Genomic DNA, 13,364 nt, shown 5'->3' on the forward strand with positions numbered 1-13,364 from the left:
ATTATTGAGAACACTGAACATGCCTGCAGAATATTATTTTATACATGGGCACCTGGGTGGCTCGGCTGGTTAAGTGACTGCCTTCAGCTCAGGTCATGATCCCGGAGTCGTGGGATCGAGCCCCGCATCAGGCTCCCTGTTCAGCGGGGAGCCTGCTTCTCCCTCTGACCCTCTCCTCTCTCATGTTGTTTCTCACTCTCTCTCTCTCAAATAAAGAAAGAAAAAAGAAAAAAAAAGAATATTACTTTATACAAAATCACTTTGAGAATTACCTAATCACATGTAATTGCTCCAAGAAAATAAACTAAAATTAGTGGCTCATTTAGAGGTAAAATTAAACTCAAAATAATAAGAACTTTCCCAAACACTGTCTAATGTCACAGGGCTGGCTTGTGAGGTGGTGAGCTCCCAAACACTGAAGGTATTCAAGAAGTAACTGGCTGACAAACCACCTGGAGATGTGGTACCTGGATTCATCATTAGGTAGATGATTCAGCTCTATGACTTCTGAGGTCATTTCCGATATTAAGAATCAATGTTTCTATCATTCTTAAGCAGAACATCTTATTATCAGACAATTTCCTTCCCCTTACCACATATTCAGCTCTCCTCACTGCTACATTTAGCATAATAGGAAACACTCTCTACCCTGAAGGATTCTTGGCCTGTTAATTCACCTTTTCCTTGTAGAGTAAAAACATCACAAGTAGAGATTCAAAATTGACAATAAATGCATACAAATAATGGAGAAAAATGAAAGTGTTCAAGGGGTTTGAGAACTTTGTATCAAGGAAGTTTTAAATATTTAATGTGCCTGGCAAGGTCTTTTTTGGAGAGATTAATATTCAAATGCAGTTTGTTTGTATTAAAGTATTTAAATGCTATTCATTTAATATAAAATACATATTCTCACTTCTTCCCTGATGCAAAATCACATTGGGAATTATGTGATCATGTGTAATTCGTTACATGCAAATCACATTTTAAATATTTATATACCATATTTGCATTCTTTTTTTTAAATTGGAATTTTCAAAAGTAGAAGGGGAAGCAGAGGAGGAACAAAATTTAAAATACATTCTACTGAAGACACCAAAGAAAAGAAAATAATATGCAATGGTGGACAGATAGATCCCTGTACCTATTGATAAGACAACCAGAGAAATCTGCACAAATTTGAAATGTGAAGTCCACACTGAGAGGTGGATCAGAATCTTGAACCCAAATGGGATCCTGAGGGCAGCTGGCTCTACTTCTTCATTTCCTGAATGAAAAAACAGAGGTTGAAAGAAGAGAAGTAACCTGAATTTTGCTAGACCAAGAGGAAACAGATCTGGTTAGATTCTATAATGAATGTCCAAACAACTGGGATGTCCTTTTACCCTACATCTCTTCACTATTTGCTCAGCCTAGCCCTTTCTGAAGACTCATTAAATAGACTCTGTAGACTCCAACATCCAAAAATTAAAAATCATAAGAACACTAATTGCCTAATAGATAAATGATAATGTCCAAAGCTGGCCACAGTGCCCTGAAATATATTCTTACATAGCTGGCAGCAGTTAGAATTGGTATAACCTTTTGGAAAGCAATTTGGCAATCCTCACCAAAAGTCTTAAGTGTGTTAATGTCTTTATTTCCAGTAATTCCTAATCTAAGTATCTAAGTGCAAAGAAATAATGCTTTAAAAAAGTCTATGCACACTAAGTTTTATTACAATATTATATATTAAAGCCAAAAGTTGGAAATGGCTTAAATGTACAACAAAGGAAAATTTTTATTTCCCTTGTTAAAATATATTGTAATTAAAAATGACAGTTATATGAAAATTATAACACTTAATAATGGATCAAGCAATGTTTTTAAGGATGACTAAACCCATAATCTGAAATGAGAACTATATAATGTCTACCCCATATTTATTTGAGCACAGATAGTTAGAACCACCAAGAGCACTCAGGAGTCTGACGTCAACATCTAATTTCTTCTTGCTAAAAAATTAGTGGGAAGCCTTAGGCCAATTCTAAAACTTCACTGTAAGCAACTTGTCACTCCAAGAGTTTGTCAAAAAGTCATAACCTGATTGGTGGGGTCTGGACAGGATTCAAGAATGGACATTCTAGAAAAAAAAAAAAAAGAAGAAGAAGAGGAAGATAGCAGGAGGGGAAGAATGAAGGGGGTAAATCGGAGGGAGAGACAAACCATGAGAGACTATGGATTCTGAAAAATAAACTGAGGGTTCTAGAGGGGAGGGGTGGGGGGATGGGTTAGCCTGATGATGGGTATTAAGGAGGGCACGTTCTGCATGGAGCACTGGGTGTTATACACAAAGAATGAATCATGGAACACTACATCAAAAACTAATGATGTAATGTTGGTGATTAACATAACTAATAATAAAAAAAAAAAGAATGGACATTCTGACATTCTTCGTCCATGGGTCAAGAGAAAGATTTTTCTCTGCTCCCTTCTGGGTCTGTCTTCTGCCAGGCTTTATGGATTCTCTCATACATTTGCCCCAGCAGACTGATATGTGATCAGGGGAATCATCTCTACCTGTGCTTTCTAGGTGTCTCAGCTCAGTGAAGGAGGCAGAGCTGGAGTGGTTTCCCCCAAATTTTCTGTTGTGTTTTATTGCTTTGATGAATTTAAAAATATACTTTCAAAAAGAATTTAGAAAATAGATGTTTTTATAGAACCATGGCTAGATGTAACACCAAAAGAAAAAAGCTTACTTAATAAATACACAGAAGCTATAATTTAAATTATAGTTAATTTAAAATTATGTATTTTTATATACTTATATATTATAATTATTAGCATCTTGGAGGAATGCTGGAAGAGAGAAACAAATAAAGTTATCACCTGATTTTGTGGGGTTTCTTTGGAAGACCTAACATAAAAAAGGTCTTGGTTTATTAATAGAAAAGATCATATCTTTGCCCTCTAAGTTTTACATACTTAAAGTACTACATACAAGAGAAATTATTTGCTTTGGAGAAAAGTGAGTGACCAATGATCCTGACATCCACTTCCAGGAGTATGATGGACCAGAACTTGATACTCTGAAGAAATAAAACAAAAGCATAGATTAACTTAAATATATTTTATAAAGCATTTTGAGGTTTAGTAAATATCCTCAAGAACCAAGAGGAAAGAAAGAAAAATGAAGAGCTGAATCTTGCACAATGCCACTCAGTTAACACTGATGAAGAAGCAAAGTCATAGGATTTTCCTAGAGCCAATGATTATAAGATAGCAGGGAATCTTGCCTTTCACAGTGTGAAAGAGCTGAACCTGAACTCCCACATTAAACAAGGACTCTTAAAAGGCGCTAAAGCTTTCCAAGTTGGCAATACCTCCTAGACGTCAGTGGATGCAACTGGAAATCTTTTCCACAGAAAAACAACTAAAATTTAGTCCCTCAAAATTTCCACAGGATAAGTTCAATAATATATGAGTTTACAATCAAAACCAACCAAACACACAAGGAAACAAGCCTTCATCAGTAAGAGTCAAGAGACTGAAAAAAACAGGCCTCCAAGAATATCTGAAGTTGAAATTATTAGATACCATATATAAAATAAAGACCTGAATAGAAATGCTTTAAAATTCAGAATTAAAAGTGAGCACAGAATAGGAGACTACCAAAATGACCAAGGAAATTTGAAAAATACAAAAACAAAAATTTTGAGTAATAAATAATATACCTTTGAAATTAAAAACTCAATACATGAGTTATATAGTAGATAAGATACAGCTGAAGAGAAAGAATTATAATTGATCAGTAGACAGTACAGAATATAGCTTGAATATACAATGGTAAAAAATATAAAGCAGACATATGGACAGATTATATAAGATATGTTTAATTGTGGGCCCAAAGAAAGAGAATATAGAGAATGTAAAATAAATTTTTAAAGAAATAATAGTTGAGAATTCCCATAACTGATGGCCATCTTTGTGCATATGTGTTTTTTTTTCCTTTGGGAGGGGGCTTGACATACTAAGGAACTTCAGACTTTGTTGGACTGGTAAGTATGTAAGGTAAGATTTCCAACAAAAAGAAGAAAAACCACTAAAAGAACATAGTACAGAAATTCAAACCTGTCGAAGGGGAAAATTTGTAAAAGGAAAATCAGTAAGAGGCAGGAGGGGACAAACAGCATAGACAAAGTAAAAATGGTACATATATAAACTCTAAGATGATTGAAACAGTTCCAGATATTATCAGTAATAAAATAATGTGAATAAAATTAATTTGGCAGTTACAAAAATAAGTTGTTTAATTGGAAAAAAAAAAAAACTACATCCTGTTTACAAGATACATAAAAGAGAAGGCGACAGAAAGGTTGAAATAAAAGGACAGTAGTCCTCCTCTTATCCCATTTCACTTTTTAGGTTTCAGTTACCCCTGGTCAACTAGGGTCCACATGCAGATGAGCCTCCTGATATACCATCAGAGGGCCAATAGTAGCCTAATGTTATATCACAATGCCTATGTCATTCACTTTGCTTCATCTCATCACAGAGGCATTTTATCATCTCATGTCATCACAAGAAGGGTAAATACAATACAAGAAGGTATTCTAAAATAGACTACCTTCACATAAACTTTATCACAATATATTGTTATAGTTTTTATTATTAGTTGTTAATATCTTACTGTGCTTAATTTATAAGTTAAACTTTATCATAGGTATATATATATTTAGGAATATACATATATATATTATATATAATATATATACATGAAAAAACATAATACAGATAGGGTTCAGGTCTATCCATGGTTTCAAGAATCCAGTGGGATTTTTGGAATATATCCCTTGTGGATAAGGAGGGATACACATATAGGGGGTGCCTGGGTGGCTCAGTCAGTTCAGCATCCAACTCTTGGTTTCAGCTCAGGTCATGACCTCAGGGGTCTTGGGATTGAGCCCCACACGGAGCCCTGTATCAAGCACTGCAGGGGGTTCTGTGCTCAACAGGGAGTCTGCTTGAGGATTCTCTCTCTCTACCCCTCACCCCACTTATACCTATAAATACACTCTCTCCCCCACTCTTTCTAAAATAAATAAATAAATGTTAAAAAAATAAATAAAATAGAAGGAGGAATACTGTATAGAATAAGGTATATCGTGCAAATACTAACCAAGAGAAAGCTGGGGTAGCTATATTAATATCAGTTTTAAAAAAGAGTGAATTTAAAGACAAAAGGTATTATATAGCAAATTCTCTTCTAGAAAGAGCCTCACCTAAGAAAAAAATTGTTGGAAATTAAAAAAAAAAAAAAAAGTTGAGCAAGGCAGGACCCTGAAGGCCATGGAGAAAGAAATTTTAAATACAATATATTGAGGAAGTCCAGAGGAAGCAGAACTCAAGTAATAGTGAACAGCAAAAATACTACATCTAAAGGTAAGAACACTTCTTTTGAAGACAAGGTCTTTAAAGCTCTAGGACAAACAGGGCTAGGGGCAGAAAACCTTCCTGAACCAGATTCTGTCCTGAAATAGCTGTGCAGAAAAAGCCATACTTAAGTCTCTTCTAGTAACAATAGAATAGAAAAGCCTTTAAGCTATAAAGTTCTGAAAGCTACTTTGGACAATTCCCACATCACTCTGAAACCTTGTCCTTGTAGCCCAAGAAAACTCATCTCACTGAAATATGAAAGGAATATACTCTCTAATTCCATACTAAATGATTGCCCAAAAAAAAAAAAAAAAGAGAAAAAAATGAACTATAAAATATCCCAACAACAACAAACCAGAAAAATGTAGACTCAAACAGATGAAAACCATAATCTTAATACATCCAAATGAGCTAAATCAAGAAAACATAGTTTCTAAAAATACAGCACATATCAGAAATAAAATGGCTAGAAAAGAAGAGAATAAAATGTGAAAATCATCAGAAATCAGAACAGAAATGTTGCAGGATACAAAGCCAATACACAAAAATCTGCTGCTTTTCTACACTAATAACAAACTATCAGAAAGAGAAATTAAGGGGCGCCTGGGTGGCTCAGTAGGTTGAGCATCTGACTTCAGCTCAGGTCATGATCTTGGGGGTCCTGGGATTGAGCACCGCATCAGGCCCCATATTCAGCAGGGAGTCTGCTTGTCCCTCTGCCCCTCCCCCCACTCATGCTTTTTTCTCTCTCTCTCTCAAATAAGTAAAATATTTTTAAAAAGAAAGAGAAAGTAAGAAAAACATTTCCATTTATAATTACATCAAAAATAGGGGCACCTGGGTGGTTCAGTCAGTTAAGCGTCGGACTCTTGGTTTCAGCTAAGGTCATGATCTCAGGGTTTTGAGATCAAGCCCCAAGTCGGGCTCTGAGCTCAGCATGGAGTCTGCTGGAGATTCTCTCCCTCTCTTTTTCCCTCCCCCTCTGCTCTTCTACCCTGCTTGCATACACACACTCTCTCAAATAAATAAAATCTAAACAAAACAATTTCATCAAAAATAATAAAATATCTAAGAATAAATTTAACCAAGCAGGTGAAAGACCTATATGCTAAAAACTACAAGACATTAAGGAAAAAAATTGAAGAATACAAAAATAAATGGGAAGATATTCTGTGCTCATGGATTGGAAGAATTAGTATTATTAAAATATCCATAATATCCAAAGCAATCTACAGATTGAATGTAATCCCTATCAAAATTCCAATGGCATTTCTCACAGAAGTACAACCAGCAATCCTAAAATTTGTATGGAACCACGAAAGACACCGAATAGCCAAAGTAATCTTGACAAAGAAGAATAAAGCTGGATGCATCACATTCTCTGATTTGAAGCTCAATTACAAAGGTACAGTAATTAAAACAGTTGGGGCATGTGGGTAGCTCAGTCAGTTAAGCGGCTGCCTTCGGCTCAGGTCATGATCCTGGGGTCCTAGGATCGAGCCCCACATCGGGCTTCCTGCTCAGCAGAAGCCTGCTTCTCCCTCTCCCTCTGCCTGTCGCTCCCCTGCTTGAGCTTGCTCGCTCTCTCTGTCAAATAAATAAAATCTTAAAAAAAAACAGTATGGTATTGGCAGAAAAACAGATACACAGATCAATGGAACAGAACAGAGAGTCTAGGAACAAACCCATACATATATGATCAATTAATTTACGACATAGTAGGCAAGAATACACAATAGGAAAACGATAGTCTCTTTAGTAAGCGGTATTGGTAAAACTGGACAGCCACATACTAAAGAATGAAACTGGATCACTATCTTACATCATATGCAAGTATCAACTCAAAATGGATTAAAGATTTGAACAGAAGACCTGAAACCATAAAATTCCTAGAAGAAGATGTAGATGGTGAGCTCCTTGACATAGGTCTTGCCAATGATTTTTTTAATCTAACAGCAAGAGTAAAAGCAACAAAAGCAAAATAAACAAGGGGAACTATAACAAACTAAAAAGCTTCGACACAGCAAAAGAAACCATTGACAAAATGAAAAGGCAACCTATTGCATGGGAGAAAATATTTGCAAATCATAAATCTGATAGTTATTGTCCAAAATACATGAAGAACTCACAACTCAATAGCAAAAACACAAACAATCCCATTAAAAAATGGGCAGAAGCTCTGAATAGATATCTTTCCACAGAAGACATACAGATGGCCAACAGTACATGAAAAGATGCTCAACATCATTAATCATCAGGAAAGTGCTAATCAAAACCACAATGAAATATCAACTCATACCTGTCAAAATGGTTAGCATCAAAAAGATAAGAAATAAGTGTTGGCAAGGATGTAGAGAGAAGGGAACCCTACACACTGCTGGTAGGAATGTAAAGTCATTCCGTCACTATGGAAAACCTCTAGTATGGAGGTTCCTCAAAAAATTAAAAACAGAACTACCATATGATCCAGCAATTCCATTTCTGGGAGTTTATCCAAAAACAAAAACACTAACTCAAAAAGATAACTGCACCCCTTAAAGTACATTTACAGAGATAAGATATGGAAACAAGTGTCCATTGGTGGACAAAGAGATAAAAAAAATTTTGGTACACATATACAATGGAATATTATTCAGTCATAAAAAAGAATGAAAATTTTAAAAAAAGAATGAAATCTTGCATTTGTGACAACATGGATGGACCTTGAGGGCATTATGCTAAGTGAAATAAGTGAGACAGAGACAATCATATAATCTCTTATATGTGGTATCTAAGTATGTATATATTTATATACACACATACACACATAGAGAAAGAGATCTCAAAACCAAGCTCACAGATACAGAAAAAGAATGGTGGTTGTTATAGGCAAGGGGTTGAAGCAGGAGAAATAATGCGTGAAGGGGGTGGTCAAAAGGTTAAAAAAAAAATAGGTTAGGAATATCCTATGCTTTTTTTTTTTTTTTAATCTATCTCTTTGGAAAGAAATAGTTTGGCAAATTTTATCCAGTTTCATAGACATAAGTCACATTTCCCTGGCTGAATTACCCAGATTCTTTATGGATTCTATATTGTACCCAAGATCTTAGGGGTAGAGGGAACAAAACAAAAGAAGATGAAGAAGAAGGAGGAGAGGGGAGGGAAGGTAGAAATGGAAGAAGGAGGAGGAGAAGAAGAGGAAGACAATGAAGAAGAAAAAGAAGAATCTCTCTAGCATAGCTTAACAAAAGGTGATGTAAAAATTAAATTTCCACTGGTCATCTAACCTTTGCCTTGTCTACCAACCCTACCAACAGAATAGATGATCCAATAAAATTTTTCCTAATTTGTAGCTTACATGAAAAAATACTTACAAAAAAACAAAAAATCAGATTACATTTTGTTGTACAATTGACAAATTCTCTTTATTGAAGACAATAACATTACATAAAAAGAAATACAAAATTCAAGAGTGTTTATTATTAGGAATGTAAAAAAATCAGATAGAAAAAAAATGATCAAAAGGAACACAAGAGGAGATAGACCTCTGTTCTATATGGATAGATGTTTCTGTGATTTGTCCTGCATAATTGACCCCCTGAACTTGCATATACACAAGCAAGCTAGGAAATGTTGTCTGTGAATTCATGCTATGTAAATAACCTTGGGAGCCTGGTTATTTAAAATACATTATCTGCCTCCAGGTCAGAATTGGCCCTTCTGTTCTGGACGCCAAGAGCTACAAATCTTATGTCCCACCCTTCCTGGCTCCAGGCCCCCTGAAATGGAATCTGGAAGGAGAGGCAGACACATGTAGCCCAGGCTCTTTGAAAATATAAAAACATGATAACATAGAAATGCAGCTTGCTCCAAACTGCACATAAGCAAACAAATGTTTAATTTCAAACCCTGTTATTTTTCCTATAAACATGGCCCTAATGGGGATGGTCAATTGAAAGTCTCACCTGAGGGGAGGACACTCTGCCCAGGCCTCTCAACTGGGACTCCTGCCTGGCTGTTTCCATGAGGCTTCTCCAGCTAATGAGGTTGGATGTTTTTTTTAAATTTAAATTTTTTAAAATTTAATTTAATTTTATTTTATTATGTTGTTAGTCACCATACCAATTTGATGTAACTTTGCCTTATTCTCCTTTATTGCATACTATTACCTTCATCTATGTGTAGATTCCTTTCCTCTTCTGTTTCTATTAGGTTTCTATAATAATAATAAAGTTTTCTTTCCTCTTCAAAACTGAAACACGCCTATTATGAATCTTTTTCTCAGAAAAACCCCATGGAAATTTGGGGAGCCAAATATATAATAAAAAGGAATATCACATAAAAATATGGATGAAAATACAGAAAGCAATAACAAAGATCCAAGAGAAAGAAATGATGGGCAAAAAATGCTCAAATATGCATATAATTTGAGTCCCCCAAAAGAAAACTAAAGCAAATAAAACAAAAAAATTTTCAAATAATTTAAGAAGACATGCCTGAAATAAAAAAGACTTAAATCTTTATTCAAAAAAAGACATACTATGTACCCAAAGAAATTATCCCACAATAGTTAACACCAAGATATATTCTAGTAAAACTACTAGACTTTAAAGAAAAGGAAAAAATTATTTGGACATCCAAACAAAAGACCAGGTTACATATGAGGAGCAGAAAATAAAACTGACATCAGACTTCTCACAAGCAAAATTTTCTGGTGAGAACAATGGAACAATATTTTAAGAGATATTCTGAGAAAGAAACTATAAGCCAAGGATTTTATATCCATCTTTAAAAATGAATTCTTCAACAAACAATTATGAACATGCAAGTACTCAGAGATATTGATTCCATAAGTTTTTCCTGAGTATTCTACTAGAAAATGAGCTTCAAATAAATTATTGAGTAAGCTTTAGCATATAAAAACTGGACTGAGCATTGAACATATTTATAGAATTAAGGTTAAAAGATGATGATAGGGCAGGGGTGCCTGGGTGGCTGAGCTGGTTGAGTGACCAACTCTTGGTTTTGGCTCAGGTCATGATCTCAGGATCATGAAACTGAGCCCTGCATCAGGCTCCCTGCTCAGTGGGAAGTCTGCTTGGGATTCTCTCGCCCTCTTCCCCTGCCCCTCCCCCAACCTGCATGCACGCTCTCTCACTCTATCAAATAAATAAATCTTTAGAAAAAAAAGATGATGATAGGGCAAAAAAATAGCATGAAAGTGCTGTATGCTCTGACAATGTAAAGGTGACACAGCTAGAAGGAAAGGGGGAAGAGTATGTGGAAACATCAACAGCATTGGTGAAGTTCCCCTTCTTAAACAGGAATGGGTCTATGAATGTTCACTTTATTATTATGCTTTAAATGTACATATGTGATACATATTTTTAAAAGAGTTTTTGAGGTGTTAAGATATCTCTTCACTCCAGATGTAAATAAATATTGCAATATCCAGCAAATTTTGTAAAATGGGATAATCCTTATCAAAGATCAGCCTTCAGAAATGGGTAACAAAGGTAAAGTTGGGGGCTTTTTTTTTTTTTAACCAACGTAAAGAGTCCAAAAGAAAATATGCATTGATTAAAATCAGTAAGTAGCCACTGCTTGGGGATATGTACTGCGGGGTTGGGGGCGAGGGAGGACTATTCTTAAAGAAATTAAAATTCTTTAATCTCTTGTGGAATAAGATTCTTTTTTTAAAATTAAAATGGGCCTGACATTTGGAAAGCCAAGCCAATTGCTAAAGCATTTGACTTTAAACCATGTTTTAAACACTGTCGGAAATGGAAGTCTGAAGCAGTAGAAGTTCTCACTTGTGGGTTAAGACAAGTACCAATGCTCTCCAAGTATGTCTTAGTAATTAGTGGCTGGCATGGCTCCCTTTAAGTCTGTTGCTTACCATCTGTGATGTCTTCTGTTAGCCAATCTCTAACTCCTTATTAAACAAGAAGACTATTCAACCAAATGATATTTTGAGCTATTGATTACTGAGTCAAGCATCAGTGCTACATATGGAGCCAAAGTTCTTGATCCTTGTATTCTGTGAAGAAAGGGGCTAATGAGGTGTATGAAAGAAAGTTGGTCCACCTTGTGGTGAACAAATAAATACAAGTGTGTCTTGTCTTTTATATATGTGACTTCTGGAAGAAAAATGCATTTGTGGATAACATATAGGCCCCCACAAAACTGCCTTCATATGCATATTTTCATACCTCAACTGAGTAGTAAATATTTCAATCTATCACACTATGGCACTGCCTGCTTGCAACCACTTTCATTTTGGCAGTCACCATCTTTATATAGCAATTCATGCAATTACACGAATATTTTATTGCATTTTGTCTTTTTTGGTTTATAAAATGAGTGGAAAATGTAGAAATGAAAGTGCTGATACTAGTGATAGAAGTATAATTCTCATAAACTTAATATAATTGGTACAAACTTGGAAATCACTAGGTGTGCTGAAAACAGTGACTCTTTAGACTCAATTGGAAGCTCACTGGACTCAAGCCAGTTGTCTGTGTCTTCAACTGTGAAGGCAAATAAGAAAATTAAAGAACATGCATGAAATGCTGGCACTGTATAATCAAAGATAATGTCTACAAGGAAAGTGAAATTAAAGATTTTATATATTTTAGCTCTATAAAAACAGTGGAAATAGTAGTGGTTGAAATAGTACCTACCATTACTATGTGCCAAGCTCTGGAATAAGTACTTTATTTACCTCTTTGGCTGAGTGCTCTCAGTTTTCTTCTCTTTTGCTTGACCTCTAAATTGCTGGAGCTCAGATCTCAGCCCTCTTTTCTTCTTCCTCTATACCCACTTTCTGCAAGATCACATCCATTCCTGAGGCTGTAAATGCCACCTGCCTACCAATGACTCCCAAATATCTATCATCATATCTTCGCTGAGTCCCAAATCCTATACCCAACTGCCTATGTGACATTTCCACATAGATGTTTAATGTCTAATGTCACACAGTTATTACTAAAGCAGAACTCTTTATTTCCATACACTGTACCTATAATCTCCTCTCCCCCCCAAATTTTGTTTTCTCTATCTTAACTAGCACCCACCCAGTTGTTGCTCAAGCCCAAATGTTAAGAGTTTTCATTGATCCTCCTTCTCTATATTCTCCCACATTCAATCTATGAACAACCCTGTGGACCCACATCCAAAATATATCCAAACTGTTCCACTTCACTCCATCCCCACCTCACCACTCTGGTCCAAGACACCCTCTTCTCTTATCTTAGACTATTACAATGGGTTTTAACTGGTCTTCCTGCTTCTCATCTTATTCATCCCTAATCCATTTACCATACAGTAGCCAGAGTGATCTTTTTTAAAACACCCAAATCAAATTACAACTGTTCCTTGCTTAAAACTCTCCAGGAAATTTTTATTGCATTTAGAGTAAAATCCAAATCCAAATTCCCTAACCTAGCCTACAAGGCCATATCCAAGCTGTCTCCACCTGCTTATCCATCTACTCTCCCCCATTCACTGTGATCCAGTTCCACTCCATATTTTTTTCTTTCTCAAATATAACGTGCTCATTCACAACCTCTGCACTTGCTATGGTCTTCCATTTAGGATGCTCTCCCCCTGTATCCGTGCATAGCTGCCCCTTTTTCATTATTCAGACCTTAGCATTCTGAGGAGGCCCTACCTACCTACCTACTTTGACTCTATAGTCCATGTCTAAACCCTTCCTATTCTGATTCTTTAGAATAAGACTACTATGGGGTGCCTGGGTGGTGCAGTTGGTTAGATGTCTGCCTTCAGCTCAGGTCATGATCTCAGGGTCCTGGGATCGAGTCCCACATTGGGCTCCCTGCCCCGGGGAGAGTCTGCTTCCCCTTGCTAAACACCCAATTTTCCCTCACTTCTTCCCTATCAAAGCCTGTTACCTGGCTGCTCTACAAGAGAGAATCCGAAGAGCCTGCTTTATACTAATAACCTGATACTGC

The sequence above is a fragment of the Mirounga angustirostris genome, unplaced genomic scaffold (assembly GCF_029215605.1).
Source record: "Mirounga angustirostris isolate CCGP_5_RB_7025 unplaced genomic scaffold, mMirAng1.0.hap1 SCAF_1, whole genome shotgun sequence".
In the NCBI taxonomy this organism is placed as follows: domain Eukaryota; kingdom Metazoa; phylum Chordata; class Mammalia; order Carnivora; family Phocidae; genus Mirounga; species Mirounga angustirostris.